We start from the raw sequence: 17,203 nt of genomic DNA, 5'->3' as shown, positions 1-17,203 counted from the left end.
GCCTGTAATCGCAGGACTTTGGAAGTCCGAGGCAGACAGATCACAAAGTCAGGAGTTCGAGACCAGCCTGACCAACATGGCAAAACCTCGTCTCTACTAAAAATAGAAAAATTAGAGGGGCATGATGGCACGTGCCTGTAATCCCAGCTACTTGGGAAGCTGAGGCAGGAGAATCACTTGAACCCGGGAGGCAGAGGTTGCAGTGAACAGAGATCGCACCACTGCACTCCAGCCTGGGCAACAGAGCAAGACTCAATCTCAAAAAAAAAAAAAAAAAAGTCATTGCCAAACACCAAAACCATCTAGATTTTCTCCTATATTATCTTCTAGGATTTTTATGGTTTTACATTTTACAATTAGACCTATTATTCATTTTGAGTTAACTTTTATAAAGAATGTAGGTCTGTGTCTAGATATTTGCATGTGGGTATTCAGTTGTTCCAGCACCATTTGTTGAAAAGACAATCTGTTCTTCACTGCACTGCCTTTGCTTCTTTGTTAAAGATTAGTTAACTCTATTTATGTGGATCTATTTCTGAGCTCTCTATTCTGTTTCATTGATGTTTTTGTCTATTTCTTCACAAATACCACACTGTCTTGATTAAGGTGCCTTTTTTTAAAATTTAGGAAAAAGGGACTTTATTATTATTATTATTATTATTTTTGAGACGAAGTCTTGCTCTGTCTCCCAGGCTGGACTGCTGTGGCACCATATTGGTTCACTGCAACCTCTACCTCCTGGGTTCAAGCGATTCTCATGCCTCAACCTCCCGAGTAACTGGGATTACAGGCATGCCTCACCAAGCCCGGCTAATTTTGTATTTTTAGTGGAGATGAGGTTTCACCATGTTGGCCAGGCTGGTCTCAAACTTCTGACCTCATGATCCACCCACCTTGGTCTCCTAGAGTGTTGGGATTACAGACGTAAGCCACTGCACTCGGCTTTTTTTTTTTTTTCTTTTATCAATAGTAGGACATCTTGGTCGTGAATGTTCTCTTCTAGGATTGCTTGGCATCACTCAGCACCCTCTCTGAAGCAGCATGGATTCATTTATGATGGGTTTCAAAGCTTTAGACATGTTACCTTTGGCTTAGCTATTAGGCACGTAAGTTCGCACGCGGTGTAAGCAGGCCCACAGTTCAATGGAGAGGTCTGGTCAGAAGAGACATTGTAGGGAGTCAATAGCATATCGCCATAGAAGAGTGAACATAGAAAGGAAAAAGAAGAGAGCCAAGATCTGAGCTCTGGAGCTTTCTGAAATGAAGAGACTGGTGAAATGAGAAGGAACCAGTAAAGAAGTCTGAGAAGGAGAAAAACCAAATGATGGTAGTAACCCAAAAGCCCAAAGGTGACAGTGTTTTTAGAGGAGGGAGTAGTTGGCAGGGGGCACATGCTTCTGCAAGATCATGTGAGATGTGGCTGAGAATTGAACATGAACTCTAACAATGTGCAAGTCACTATGAGCTTCCAAAAGCTGTCTGGTTGGAGTGGTGAGGATAACAGACTGATTAGGGTCAGTTGAAGGGAGAATCGGAGGAGAAAAATTACAGATGAAATAGGAAAATATTTGGAAGAGTTTTGCAATCAAAGGAAACAGTGAAATGAGGGAGATGCCAGGCTGAGGGTGTGGGTGGGAGTGAGGGTCTTTCTGGTGTTATTCGTTTTCTTTTTTCCTATTCCTTTTACCTTTTTACAGTTTTTTTTCTTTGTCTAAACACTGCTGATAAAGTCTCTGTTTTCTTAAGAATGAATTATTACAGCATATATGTATATATATGTGTATATATATGTGTGTGTGTGTGTATATATATATATGTATGCTTTTTTCTCTTTTCTTTTCTTTTATTTTTTTGAGACAGAGTCTCACACTGTCACCTGGGCTGGAGTGTAACGGCGTGATCTCGGCTCACTGCAACCTCTGCCTCCTGGGTTCAAGTGATTCTCTTGCCTCAGCCTCCCGAGTAGCTGGGATTACAGGCACCTGCCACCACACCCAGCTAATTTTTTGTATCACACTGTCACCTGGGCTGGAGTGTAATGGCGTGATCTCGGCTCACTGCAACCTCTGCCTCCTGGGTTCAAGTGATTCTCTTGCCTCAGCCTCCCGAGTAGCTGGGATTACAGGCACCTGCCACCACGCCCAGCTAATTTTTTGTATTTTTAGTAGAGATGGGTTTCACATGTTAGCCAGGCTGGTCGCAAACTCCTGACCTTGTGATCCTCCTATCTCGACCTCCCAAAGTGCTAGGATTACAGGCGTGAGCCACTGTGCCTGGCCTATTACAGCATATTTTAATGCTAATGGGAGTGTTACAGTAAAGAGAGGGAAACTGATATGGAAAGTGGTGAGAACAAATCTTGGAGTGATGTTCTTGAGACAGAAGGAAGGAATTGGGATCTTGCTCACAAGTGGATATGTTTTTTTTTTTTATTAAAATAATTCTTTTTTGGCTGGGCATGGTGGCTCATGCCTGTAATCCCAGCACTTTGGGAGGCTGAAGCGGGTGGATCACCTGAAGTCAGGAGTTTGACACCAGCCTGGCCAACATGGTGAACCCTGTCTCTACTAAAAATACAAAAATTAGCCAGGTTGGTGGTGGGAGCCTGTAATCCCAGCTACTTGGGAGGCTGAGACAGGAAAATTGCTTGAACCCAGGATATGGAGGTTGCAGTGAGCCGAGATCATGCCATTGCACTACAGCCTAGGTGACAAGAGCAAAACTCCGCCTCAAAAAAAAAAAATTCTGTTTTTGAGATGGAGTTTCCTTGTGTTGCCCAGGCTTGTCTCAAATTCCTGGGCTCAATTGATTCTGCTGCCTCAGCCTCCCAAGTAGTTGGTTTTCAATAAGAACATAATTTACCCTTAGAAAAGGAGGGAATGCAGAACATATGAACACAATGCAAGTGGGTGCATGAGTCGATTTAGTGGTAAGAGTGTGTAAAATTTTTTTTGTTGTTTCTATTTTTCTCAGTGAAATAAAAAGCAGTTGTCTCGTAGTGAGCTGTTCCAACTGCAGTTCACAGAACAATAACACTAGCATCATGTGGGAGCTTGTTAAAAATGTAGAATCTTCAGAATGAATTGTCTTCCAGCAAAAAAAAATCGAATCTTAAAAAAAGAATAAAAAATGCAGAATCTCAGGCTAGACCTCTTCATCATATGCAGACACTATCACCTGATGTAAAGACTAAAATATCCTTTTCCAATCCCATATTGCCATGTTTGTTCAACAGACAGACCTCCTTTCTTTAAGGAATAGGAAAGACAGTTTGGTGAAGCGTGGAGGACGAGGGCAGAGAGCCTGGTGGGAGAGATGTGCAGGTCACGGGAGGAAATGCCTCAGGGCCTCATGCGCTGTGGCTGCTGTTGCCTGAGCAGAGCATTTCTTCCCAAATTTGTCATCAGTTTGAACAGTTCATCCTGTAAATTATAGTTAAATTTTAAATATCTTTCAATGAAAGAAATAGAGTCTACATTTCATAATTGGCAAACTAAATTTAAAATACCACACATTGTAACATGGTCCTATTGCCCATATCTGGGGCATAACTTGTACCACATGTGATTTACCTCTTGAGTTCTATGACATTCAGAGTGGTCTATGTTCTGTTCAGTAAGATGAGCTCTGTGAGCACATGCTCCAATATCACAGGAATATGGAATTTCCCTTCCTTCCTTCCTTCCTTCCTCCCTCCCTCCCTTCTTCTTTTCTTTTCTTTTTTCTTTTTCTTTCTTTCTTTCTTTTTCTTTCCTTCCTTCCTTCTTTCTTTCTTTTTCTTTCTTTTTCTTTCTTTCTTTTTCTTTCTTTCTTCTTCTTTTCTTTTCTTTCTTTCTTCTTTCTTCTTTCTTCCTTCCTTCCTTCCTTCCTTCCTTCCTTCCTTCCTTCCTTCCTTCCTTCCTTCCTTCCTTCTTCCTTCCTTCCTTCTCTCCTTCTCCTTCTCTCTCTTTCTCTCTCTCTCTCTCTCTCTTCTTTCTAATGGAGTCTTGCTCTGTCACCCAGGCTGGAATGCAGTGGCGTGATCTCAGCTGATTGCAACCTCCTCCTCTGGGGTTCAAGTGATTCTCCTGCCTCAGCCTCTCGAGTAGCTGGGATTATAGGTGCCTGCCACTACACCAGGCTAATTTTTGTGTTTTCAGTAGAGATGGAGTTTCAGTATGTTGGCTGAGCTGGTCTCAAACTCCTGACCTCAAGTAATCTGTCTGCCTCAGCCTCCCAAAGTGCTGGGATTACAGGTGTGAGTTTTGGAGCTCAGAAGACAGAAAAATGAGGTAAAGTTGAGATTTTCTTAGAGACTGGTTGAATAGCTGTGACCAAAATACTGATAGTGATCTGGAGAGTGAAGGCTGGGCTGAGGAGGTCTCAGATGAAAATTAGAAACTTATTGGGACTGAAGGTCATGCCTTTTATGTCTTATCAAAGTTGTTGGATGAATTGCTTTCATGCCCTAGGGATATATAAAAGTTTGAATTTGAAAGTGATGATTTAGGGTTTCTGATGGAAGAAATGTCTAAGCAGCAAAGCATTCGAGATGTGGCCTAACTGCTTCTAACAATCTATGCTCACATCTTGGAGCAAAAAAATAAGCTGTAACTTGTATTTACAAGGGAACCATAGTGTAAAAGCTTGAACACTTTGTAGCCTAGCCATGTGGCAGAAAAATAAAAAGCTTTTATAAGAGAAGAACTCAAACAGGCTGTGGAACAACCACTTGTTAGAGATATTTGCATAATTAAACAAAAGCAAGTGTTGATAGCCAAGACAATGGGAAAGAGGACTCTAAGGTATTTTAGAAATCTAGAGGGAGCCCCCCATCACAGGCCCTGAGGCCTAAAAGAAGAGAATAATTTCCAAGATCAGGGCCAGGACCCTACTGCATTGGGTAGCCTTGGGACATGGCTCCCTGCATCCCGGTCACTGCTCCAGCTCCAGATATAGGTCAAATTTGCCCAGTTACAACTCTAGTCACTGCTTCAGAGGGTGCAAGCCATAAGCCTTGATAGCTTCCATGTGGTGTTAGGCCTATGTGTGTACAAACTACAAGAGTTGAGACTTGGGAGCCTCCACCTTTATTCAAAGGATGTAGGCAAAAGCCTGGGTGTCCAGGCAGAAGCATGCTGCAGGGATGCTCTCATGGAGAACCTCTACTAAAACAATGCAGAGAAGAAATGTGGGGTTATAGCCCCCACACAGGCTTCCCAATGGGGCATGGCCTAGTAGATCTGTGAGGAGAGAATCATAGTCCTCTAGACCCCAGAATGGTAGATCTAGCTACAGCTTGCACCCTGCACCTAGAAAAACCAGAGGCACACAATACCAGCCCATGAGAGCAGCTGTGGGGGCTGAACCATGCACAGCCACAAGGTCAGACCTTCCCAAGGCATTAGTGTACCCTGGAAATGGGACATAGAGAAAAAAATAACTATTTTGGAGGCTTACAATTCAATAACTGCCCTTCTGGGTTTCAGACTTGCGTGGGTCCTGTGGCCTCTTTCTTTTGGCTGATTTCTTCCTTTTAGAATAGGAGTATTTACCCGATGTCTATACCCCCTTTATATCTTGGAAGCACCTAACTTGTTTTTCATTTTCCAGGCTTATAGGAGGAAGAAACTAGCTTTGTCTTAGATGAGACTTTCAACTTTTGAGTAAAGGCTGAAAGGAGTTAAGACTTTGGGGATTATTAGGAAGTCATGATTGTATTTTGAAAAATGAGAAGGATATGAGATTTGGAATGGCCAGGGGCAAAGTGATATAGTTTGGGTGTGTGTTCCCACCAAAATCTCATATTACAATGTAATCTTCAATGTTGGAGGTGGGTTACATGGGGAGGTGATTGAATCATGACGGCAGGATTTCCGCGAACTGTTTGGTATCATTTCCTTTGGTGACATCCTCACAATAGTAAGTTTTCATGAGAGCTGGTCATTTAAAAGTGTGTAGGACTCCCCACTTCTGGCCCTCTCACCATGTGATGTGCAAACACCAGATTTATCTTTCGCCTTGATTGTCAGCTGTCAGAGGTTTCCCCAGACGCAGAAGCCAGTGCTATGCTTTCTGTACAGTCTGTAGAACTATGAGCCAGCAAAACCTCTTTTCTTTATAAATTACCCAGTCTCAGATTATTTCTTTTTTTTTTTTTTTTGAGACGGAGTCTCGCTCTGTGGCCCGGGCTGGAGTGCTGTGGCCAGATCTCAGCTCACTGCAAGCTCCACCTCCCAGGTTTACTCCATTCTCCTGCCTCAGCCTCCGGAGTAGCTGGGACTACAGGTGCCCGCCACCTCGCCCGGCTAGTTTTTTGTATTTTTTAGTAGAGACGGGGTTTCACCGTGCTAGCCAGGATGGTCTCGATCTCCTGACCTCGTGATCTGCCCATCTCGGCCTCCCAAAGTGCTGGGATTACAGGCTTAAGCCACCGCGCCCGGCCTCAGATTATTTCTTTATAACAATGTGACGATGGCCTAATATATCTACCAAAAAACTGTTAGAACTAATAAATTGAGTAAACTTGCAGATTACAAAATCAACATATACAAATCAGTAGGATTTCTATTTGCCAACAGTCAACAAACTGAAAAAGAATTCAAAAAAGTAATCCTATTTGCAATAGCCACAAATAAAATGTGTGGGAATTAACCAAAGAAATGAAAGTTCTTGGCCGGGCGCGGTGGCTCAAGCCTGTAATCCCAGCACTTTGGGAGGCCGAGACGGGCGGATCACGAGGTCAGGAGATCGAGACCATCCTGGCTAATACGGTGAAACCCTGTCTCTACTTAAAAATACAAAAAACTAGCCGGGCGACGAGGCGGGCGCCTGTAGTCCCAGCTACTCGGGAGGCTGAGGCAGGAGAATGGCGGGAACCCGGGAGGCGGAGCTTGCAGTGAGCTGAGATCCCGCCACTGCACTCCAGCCCGGGTGGCAGAGCAAGACTCCGTCTCAAAAAAAAAAAAAAAAGAAATGAAAGTTCTCAACAATTAAAACTAAAAAACACTGATAAAGGAAATGAAAGAGGATACAAAAAATGAAAAGATATTTCCATGTTCACAGATTGGAAGAATCAGTATTTTAAAAATGTCCATACAATCCAAAGCAATCTATAGATTTCATGCCATCCCTATCAAAATAACAATGGCATTCCTCACAGAAATAGAAAAAAGAATTCTGAAATTTATAAGGAACCACAAAACATCATAATAGCCAAAGCTATGCTGAGTAAATAAAACAAAACTGGAGGAATCCCATTACCTGGCTTCAAATTATACTACTGAGCTATAGTAATTAAAATATCATGGCACTAGCATAAAAGCAGACATAAAGACAAATTCAATGGACTAGAGAACCCGGAAACAAACCCAAACACCTACAGTAAACTTTTCAACAAAAGTGCCAAGAACATACAATGAAAAATACGACAGTTTCTTCAATATAAATAGGGCTGGAAAAACTGGCAAGTCATAGGAAGAAGAATGAAACTAGAACCCTATTTTTTGCCACATTAAAAAAATGAAATTAAAATAGATTAAGGACTTAAACCTAACACCTCAAACTATCAAACTTTTACAAGAAAACATTGGGGAAACTCTCTAGGGCGCGGGTTTGGGCAAACATTTCTTAAATAATGGCCCATAAGCACAGACAACCAAAGCAAACATGGACAAATGGGATTACAGCAAGTCAGAAAACTTTTTTTTTTTTTTAACAGTGAAGCAAACAATCAACAAAGTGAAGAGAAAACCCACAAAATAGGAGAAAATATTTGTAAATTACCCATCTGAAAAGGGATTAATAGCTACACGATATGGTTAGGCTTTGTGTCCCCACTCAAATCTCATATTGACCCCTCTACCCCTCTGGCTGGCTGACCCCTTACTGGGGAGAGATTTATTGACTCAGGTGACCAAGCCATGGTGACCTTCACAGATCAAAAAGCAGAGTTCCTGACCCCTCAGGGGAAAAAAACAAGTTAAGAATGAGCTGTCACATTTACCACCTGAGGTGTTGTCTCAAGTAAATTCTGAGGTTTGGGCCACACCAGCTCTGGGAAATGCACTAACACCTCCCACATTCAAATCCAACTTCAGCCTAGTGCTCCTTGACATCAGAAGAGACAGTACACTTTAAGGCAAGAAGCATGAGGGGAAATTCAATCCGTTATTGCCAAATTCTTGCCATATGACTTATTAAGGCCATGAGAGTCTCCTTATAATACTCCCATGTTACCAGATTAAAAGCCTAATGGCAAGTACAGATTTGTCAGAAATCTTAGAGGATTAATAAATGCAGTTGTTGTCTCCATACACCTCATTGTCCCTAATCCTTACCCAAGTCCCAGGGAGGTGAAAACTGGTTTACATTCTTAGATCTGAAAGACGCATTTTTCTGCATCTCAATGCATCCAGATTCACAATATGTTTGCCTTTGAATGGACTGATCCAGATACTCATTCAGCCTCAAAACTCACCTGGACAGTCCTCTCTGAAGGGTTCTGGGATAGCCCCCACTTATTTGAAAATGCTGTAGCTAAGGACTTAGGAAATCTACACAGCAAAGGGGCACAATTATTCAGTATGTAGATGACTTGGTCATTGCCAGCCCAACTAAAGAAGACTTGGATAATAATCCTGTTAAACTGATCAATTTCCTGGGAACTAGCAGATATAAGGTATCGCATACAGGGCTCAGATTTTTACTCAAAGACTCAAATACTTGGAATCTGTCTTAACCTCTGGAACTGATCAACATCCCTAGAAGGAAAAAAAAACTCTTTTAGTCATCCAAGAGTCCCAGTCCAACAAATGACTGTGGACCTTTTTAGGGGATGACTGGGTACTGCTGCTTATGGGTGCCCAGATCGGGACATGTAGCCAAGCCTTTATATAATACACTAAAAGGGAAAGAGTTAGAGATTCTTGAATGTAATGAGAACTGCAAGCAAACCTTCAACACTCTCAAAGAGAAATTGGGCTCTGCTGCAGCCTTGGGAGTCCCCAAGTTGGATGAACCATTTTTTCTTTATGTGACCAAAAAGCAAGGCACAGGCCTTGGGTAATCTTGTCCCAAAACTGGGGAACATTCCAAGGCCAGCAGCCTCCTTTTCTAAGCAGATAGACCAGGTGGCCTCAGAGTGGCCCGGATGTCTTAGAGCTGTTGCTGCTACAACTTTCCTAGTAGGCAAAGCTAATAAACTAATATCAGGATAGCCCCTAAAGGTTTTTGACCCCACACCAAGGGAAGGTGGTCCTAGAAGCTAAAGGGCACCAGTGGATAATAGGGGAACATTTATTAAAGTGTCAGGCCTTATTGCTAGACACTCCAGACATAACCCTTAAAGTGTGCCAAACCATAAACCCAGCCACTTGTCTGCCAGAGTCCATAGGTGCTCCCAGCCTTTCTGGCACACAGGTTGTATTAGTCTGTTCTCATGCTGCTAATAAAGACATACCTGAGGCTGGGTAATTTATAAAGGAAAGAGGTTTAATTGACTCACAGTTTCACATGGCTGGGGAGGCCTCACAATCACAGCAGAAGGCAAATGGGGAACAAAGTCACATCTTTTAGATGGCAGCAGGCACAAGAGTTTGTGTAGGGAAACTCCCCTTACTGGGGCATATTATGAGGAGGAGGGAGTGGGGAGGGATTGCATTGGGAGTTATACCTGATGTAAATGACAAGTCGATGGGTGCTGACAAGTTGATGGGTGCAGCACACCAACATGGCACAAGTATATATGTGTAACAAACCTGTACGTTATGCACATGTACCCTAGAACTTAAAATATAATAATAAAAAAAAATAAAAAGGCAAAACTGCATTATCTCTACTTTAGAAATAAAAGTAAATTCTACAATAATAAAGAGACTTAAAGCAAAAATAAATAAATAAATAAATAAATAATAAATAAATAAATAAAATAAAATAAAATAAAACCATTAGCTGTAATCCCAGCACTCTGGGAGGCCGAGGAGGGTGGATCACCTGAAGTCAGGAGTCGAGACCAGCCTGGCCAACATGGTGAAACCCTGTCTCCACTAAAAATACAAAAATTAGCTAGGCATGGTGGTGGGCGCCTGTAATCCCAGCTACTTGGGGGGCTAAGACAGGAGAATTACTTGAACCCAGGAGACAGATTGCATTGAGCTGAGATGGCACCACTGCACTCCAGACTGGGCAACAGAGCAAGACTGTGTCTCAAAAAAGCAAAACAAACAAAACAAAACAAAAAAACCATCAGATGTCATGAGGCTTATTCACTGTCATGAGGCCAACATGGGAAAGACCCACCCCCTGATTCAATTACCTCCCACTGGGTCCCTCCCACAACACGTGGGGATAACGGGAGCTACAACTGAACATAAGATTTGACTGGGGACACGGCCAAACCATGTCACAGGTTATGAAACAAATTTATTCTAGCAGGCCAGACCGAAGAGAGATGAGCCCCTTGACCACCCCATCCCAAGGAAGAGTGGTTAACAGATGCAAGTTGTTTTATGCATCAGGGAAACAGGAGCGCTAGATATGCTATCATTAGTCAGCACAAGAGAATCAAGGCACAAACCTTGCTGGACTCTACATCAGCTCAAAAAGCTGAGTTAATTGAACTTACTAGAGTCCTGCAGTTGGAAAGGGATTTAGAAGTTAACATTTACACTGATTCCAAGTGTGATATTTTAGCGTTTCATGTGCTGCAACTGGAATGGGTAGGGACTCCTGACCACCGAGGGCTTTTCCAGACACTATCACTCAGGTTTTGAGTTTGTTAGAATGCTGTTTTGCTGTCCAAAAAAAAAAAGTGACTACAATTCACTGCAGATGACATCAAAAGAGAGACTGACCATGTAAAAGCAAATGCTCTTACAGATGCGACAGCCAAGGTCACTGCACTGAAAGGGGTAATGACGCTGATGGGCACGCTGGTCAGCACACGTAGAGCTGGGCCAGAATTCTCTGAAGAACTAAAATGGGCCAGGGATTGCAGTTGAGTCCAGGGCCCCTCTGGCTGGCTGATGGTAATAAATTACTAATGCCAAGTACCAATCATAGGAAAATAATTCACCACTTTCATGATTTTTTTCACCCTAGAAGGAGTCTTTGTTTCAGTGAATGTCTCATTCGTTTGTGGGGATACATCTTTTCAAGACACTGAAACAGATGACTCAGCCCTGTAAGGCCTGTGCCTGAAAAAACCCACGCAGCCAGCAATTTTCTACGCCTCCAGTGAAATCTGTCCACTACTGAGGAACTTATCCAGGTGAGGACTGGCAACTCCAATTTACTCACAACCCTTTCTGCAGGGGATTCAAATATTTGCTAATGCTCACTGATACCTTCGCTGGTTAGACCAAGGCATTCCCCACCCTATCTGAAAAGCGTTTACCGGAAGAAATAATTCCTCAGTTTGGGTCATCCAAAAGCCTGCAAAGTGACAGTGGCCCATCTTTCACAGCAGGCGTATCCCAACACCTATCCTCAGCTTGACGAATCCAGTATCACCTTCACTCTGCGTGGAGACCACAGCCCTCTGGACAGGTGAAAGGACTGGTCATACTGTAAAGAAGACTCTAGCTAAGACAGAGGCCTGACTATCCCTAACACCCATAGCTTACTGCGGGTTTGAACTGCTCCAAAGGAAAACTTATATAAGTCCTGTTGAGTCATACGGAAGGCCTTTCCTAACCACAGATCTCCTAATAGATGAAAGGATTCATCAATTACAAAATATGTCCTCAGTCTAGGACAGGTGCGAAGGCAATCTGTGAATAGGGAAACAAGAGGCTTCCCCTCCCACAGGGGAGGAAAATTCAGTTTCAGCTCAGCTAGGGATTTAGTCTTACTAAAGACGTGGGAGGAAGTTCTCCAGCTGACCAGCTTTCCCCAGCATGGAAAGGGCCACGGCAAGGTCACCTGAGCTCTCCAACAGACCTTAAACGCCAAGGGATTCACAGGTGTGTGGAAGTAAAGCTGTTGCTTATTCTGGGAGCTCAATCTGAGACTGGGGGAGGTGGGTGCGGGGCTCTTTCAGCGTTGGTGGAGCGCAGGCCCTGTCATTGCGCGTCTGTCTGCTCCTCCTCCTCGCGTTTCTCCTGCTACCCTAGTCCCGCCTTGGCCATGAGGGAGATGGTGCTCACGCAGGCCGGGCAGTGCGGGAAGCAAACGGGCGTCGAGGTTGGCGGGGGTGGGGGAGCCCTGAGGGCCCAGCGCGGGCCTGCTGGGTGGCCGGGGAAGATGCTGGCAGTGGTGGGGGCGGCGCCCCTGCATTGCCACCCCTGGGCTCCCTGCCCCGGGCCCGGTGGAGCTGGGAGGCTGGCCTGGCGGCCAGGGCGGATCCCCAGGGACCCGGTGTCCTGGGGAGGGGGTGGGAGAGGGACTGGGGAGCCTCAGCTCTCTGTCCTAACTCAGCCCTGGCCTGTCTGGCCCCTCGTGTCTCTTGCAGTTCTGGGAGGTGATCTCTGATGAACATGCCATGGACTCCCCTGGCACCTACCACGGGCACCTGCTGCTGTAGTGTACCAACGTGCGAGGCCAGCGGTGAGACCCCAGTCCTTCCCCCACTGCCCTCCTGGGCACAGTGGTCCTCCCCTCGCTGATGCCCTTCTGCCCCCTTCAGGTGGCAGGTAAGTGCCTGGCACGGTGCTAGTTGATCTGGAGCCCAGCACCCTGAACTCTCTGCGCTCCGGGCCTTTCAGGCGGATCTTCAGGCCGGACAACTTCATTTTCTGTGAGTTGTGGGTAGAGACTGGTGTGTGGCTCCTTAGCCAGGGCAGCTCAAAGTCAAGGAGTGCCCCAAGGTCATGGCTGTGGGAACTGTGGAGCCAGGGCCCCTCAACACCTTCCTATCCTCTGAGTCGCTCAATCTCCCTCTCCTCAACCGGCTTTGGGAGGCAGGCCCAGGTGTCTGCCGGAGGGGAGGAGCTGCTGATGTAATCTCCCTGCAGGGAGCTGAGTGGGGGCCTGGCTGCTGCTTTCCTTGGGAATGGGCAGGAGCCACCTGCAGCGAGGTCTGTTGTTAGGCTGTCTCAGGTTTGGCTCCTGACTTAATTTCTTTCCTCTGTTTTTTATTTTTTATTCAAGTTCTGGGATACATGTGCAGAATGTGCAGGTTTGTTACATTGGTATACATGTGCCATGGTGGTTTACTGTACTCATAAACCTGTCATCTACATTTGGTATTTCCCCTAATGCTGTCTCTTCCCCCTTCCCCTACTCCCTGACAGGCCCCTGTGCGTTATGTTCCCCTCCCTGTGTCCATGTGTTCTCATTGTTCAACTCCCACTTATGAGTGAGAAGATGCAGTGTTTGGTTTTCTGTTCTTGTGTTAGCTTGCTGAGCATGGTTTCCAGCTTCATGTCCCTGCAAAGGACATGAACTCATCGTTTTTTTATGGCTGCATAGTATTCCGTGGTGTCTATGTGCCACATTCTTTATCCAGTCTATCAATGATGGGCATTTGGGTTGGTTCTAAGTCTTTGCTATTGTGAACAGTGCCACAATAAACATACGTGTGCGTGTTTATATAGAATGGTTTATGATCTTTGGGTATATACCCAGTAATGGAATTGCTGGGTCAAATGGTATCTTCTGGTTCTAGATCCTTGAGAAATTGCCACACTGTCATTCACAATGGTTGAACTAATTTACACTCCCACCAACAGTGTAAGTGTTCCTATTTCTCCACATCCTCTCCAGCACCTGTTGTTTCCTGACTTTTTGATGATTGACATTCTAACCAGCGTGAGATGGTATCTCATTGTGGTTTTGATTTGCATCTCTCTGACCAGCGATGATCATTTTTTCATGTTTGTTGGCTGCATAAATGTCTTGAGAAGTATCTGTTCATATCCTTTACCCACTTTTTGATGGGTTTTTTTTTTTTTTTTTGTAAACTTAAGTTCTTTGTAGATTCTGGATATTAGCCCTTTGTCAGACAGATTGTAAAAAGGTTCTCCCATTCTGTAGGTTGTCTGCTCTGACAGTTTCTTCTGTGCAGCAGCTCTTTAGTTTAATCAGATCCCATTTGTCAGTTTTGGCTTTTGTTGCTCTTGCTTTTGGTGTTTTACTGGCTTAATTTCTAACAAGGGAGGCTGCTGTCCTGTAACTTTGGGGGAGGGGGTCCACCTGCTCCATGTGTAGGGTGAATGGTGCTTTCACCTCACACGTGACACTTGGTCTTTTTTGCATTGTGGCAGTGACCACTGATGACCGTATACCTGGCCATCGAGTGACTGGCTATACTGTCTTACAGGTCAGAGTGTGGCCGGGAACAATTGGGCCACGGGGTACTATCCAGAAAGTGAGCAGCTGATGGAGTCGGGGATGGACACCGAGGCGGGAAGCTGAGAGCTGTGACTGCCTGCAGGGTTTCCAGCTGGCCCACTCCCTGGGTGGGGGGATGGGTCTGGGATGGGTTCCTTTCTGCTCAGTAAGATGCAGGAAGAGTACCCAGATAGGATCATAAACACATTCAGCGTCCTGCCCTCGCCCAAGGTGTCGGACAGCGTGGTGGGGCCCTACAATGCCATCCTCTCAATCCACCAGCTCATAGAAAATGCACATGGAACCTTTTGTATTGATAACAAAGCACTGTACAATATTTGTTCCAGAACCCTACAACTACCCACACCCACTTATGGTGACTTGACTCACCTGGTATCTGCTACCATGAGTGGGGTCACCACATGCCTGTGCTTCCCAGGCCAGCTGAATGCTGACCTGCAGAAGCTGGCCAAGAACATGGTCCCATTTCCCCGGCTGCTCTTCTTCATGCCTAGCTTTGCTCCACTGACCAATTGGGGTAGCTGGCAGTACCAGGCCCTGACGGTGGTTGAACTTATCCAGCAGATGTTTGATGCTAAGAATGTGATGGCTGCCTGTGACCCCTGTCATGGCTGCTACCTAACGGTGGCTGCCATTTTCAGAGGTAGCATATCCATGAAGGAGGTAGATGAGCTGATGCTCAGCCTTCAAAAGAACAGCAGCCACTGTGCTCATCGGCTCCCTCACAATGTACAAACAGCCGCCTGTGACACCACACCCAAGGGGCTAGACATGTCAGCCACTGGTATCAGCAACAACACGGCCATCCGGAGCTGTTCAAGCGTATTATGGAGAAGTTCACAGTAATGTTTAGGTGTAAGGCCTTTCTCCACTAGTACACATACGAGGGCATGGATGAGACGGAATTGACCGAGACTGAGAACAATGTGAAAAATCTTATGGCAGAGTACCAGCAGTGCCAGGACTCCACGCCGAGGAGGAGTTCGAGGAGTCTGCTGAGGAGGTGGCCTTAGAAGCTTCTTTTCTGGATAAAGGGGGGAAGTGGTGTGGATTCTTTAGTGTGTTCTGATAGCCATGTGTCACTACGTGCTTTTTCTTTGTGGCTTTATATCTCCTCCTGTTGCACTTTAAAGCATTTTCATAGTATGTGATTTTACCTGATAAAGCATCCTTACAGCATCTGGTTTCACCTCCTACTTCTTTCTATTGGCCCTCTGGGTGCTGCTGCCAGATGGGCAGAGTGGTCCTGTAAGGCTGCAGCTCTCTTGGGCTTATCACATGCCTGGGAACAAGCATTCCAGTGGCTCCAGGAGGGGTCAGCATGGGCTGTGGACATGGCAGGAAGGCTTCACATGAACTTGAGGCTGCCCTGGGCTTTGGACAGCTATGTGGTAGGAAACCTGTTCCTGAAGGCATGCCTTGGCTTATTCCATGTACCCAACTTCCAGGGGACCAGTTGGCCCTCTGTTTCTGGAACTTTAAAAGTGGCCAGTGAGCCTAGTGGACAATGTCCTCAGTGTCCCACCTCAGGGTAGGAATGTGGCCAGACAGCTGGCCCTGAACCGGCAATGAAGGATGAGCAAATAGGGCCCCAGACACCCCTCACCATGATGGCCTGGGTGTGTCCGTGTGGCCTCATTCTCTTCATGAGGTGGGCATGGGGTATCTGGCAGGGACTAGAGGGCAGGAATCAAGCCCACTGTGTACTCACATGCGCTGAACCCCATGTAGAAGGGGATTAAGCCCTGGGGGCTGCAGATGCAGTTGCTGGGGCTCTGTGTTCGGGGCAGTCTCTCTCCAAAGGCACAGGTAGGGTTTCGGGCAGGACCTGAGGAGATGGGCAGGTGTTCACAAGTGCTGTTTCCCCCAAATGGCAACCAGTGAGGAGAAGAATGCCCAATGGAGGTCTGACCTGCCCCAGTCTGGAGGGCTGATGTTCTCTGGAAAGTTGGCTAATGCACACTGTCTCTTGTCTCCCTGTCCCCCGCTCCAAAATCTCAGGGCAAAAATAATCCAAGACTGTCAGGATGAGACTGGTGAGGGTGGCATCTTTGGGGATAGGCCCTTTAGCCCTGCAAAATCTCCTTCCCAAGCTTCTCAAGGAGCCTGGACTTCAAGGTCTGCTTTGGGGAAGCTGTCAAATAAGAGATGTGTGTGAGCTGGGTGCCGGGCACCATCAGGACAGTGCTCTTCTACCTGGCTCTTGTAGAACTCATCCATGGCCTGTGTGATGTTCTCTTGGTAATTCCCCCCACCCACATCACACAAAGATGAAGACAGCATAGCCTGTGGAGAACAGACATGGCTTCACTCTCCTTAAGTTTTACATAACGTTTGCTATTATTGGTCCTTCTCTGTGCTCTTTTTTTTTTCTTCTGTCCCTGATACCGCTTCTCTCTTCTTCCTCCTCTTAAATGGTACATATAATCCTGTTCTTTTATTTCTAAATTTTTAAATGCTTTTCAATGCCTGCAGGTCTTTACTGATACCTCTACAATCATTTAATTCCAATTCTATTTCAGTAGCTAAGCTGCCTATCTGGAATTTCCATTGGTTATTATACTTACCACAAAGTTGATAAATCTGAAATTCAGTGCTATAGATAATGTTCTTGTGGTAGTCTAAAAATATGTTCAAAATTATTCAAAACTTCAAAAAGCATGAGGGATCTTCAAAAAGTACATGGGAAATGCATATTTTTGCATAGATTTCAAAAATATTTTGCACTTGTACTAACTTGTTATAACATGTCTGAACAGGATCTAATTTGAGGAATTATAATAAAACTAAAACATCAATTTGAAAAGAGGTCCCATTAGAGGAAGATGAATTCTGCTAAAATTAAAGCTAGAATAAACATCAAATTTATGGCGATTTGGGGTGAAAGAATCGTAAAATCACTGATTCTTTGTGACAAATATATGAGGACAAT

General features: G+C 45.1%; 1 pseudogene; it reads left to right on the top strand.

The window, feature by feature from the left end:
* Positions 1-12,105: 12,105 nt before the first annotated feature.
* On the top strand, positions 12,106-15,340 carry LOC117076264 (annotated as a pseudogene).
* Positions 15,341-17,203: the final 1,863 nt, after the last annotated feature.

Source organism: Trachypithecus francoisi, unplaced genomic scaffold (genome assembly GCF_009764315.1).
Source record: "Trachypithecus francoisi isolate TF-2019V2 unplaced genomic scaffold, Tfra_2.0 Lachesis_group5, whole genome shotgun sequence".
NCBI classification, from domain to species: domain Eukaryota; kingdom Metazoa; phylum Chordata; class Mammalia; order Primates; family Cercopithecidae; genus Trachypithecus; species Trachypithecus francoisi.
This window is presented reverse-complemented; position numbering and strand designations above follow the sequence as displayed.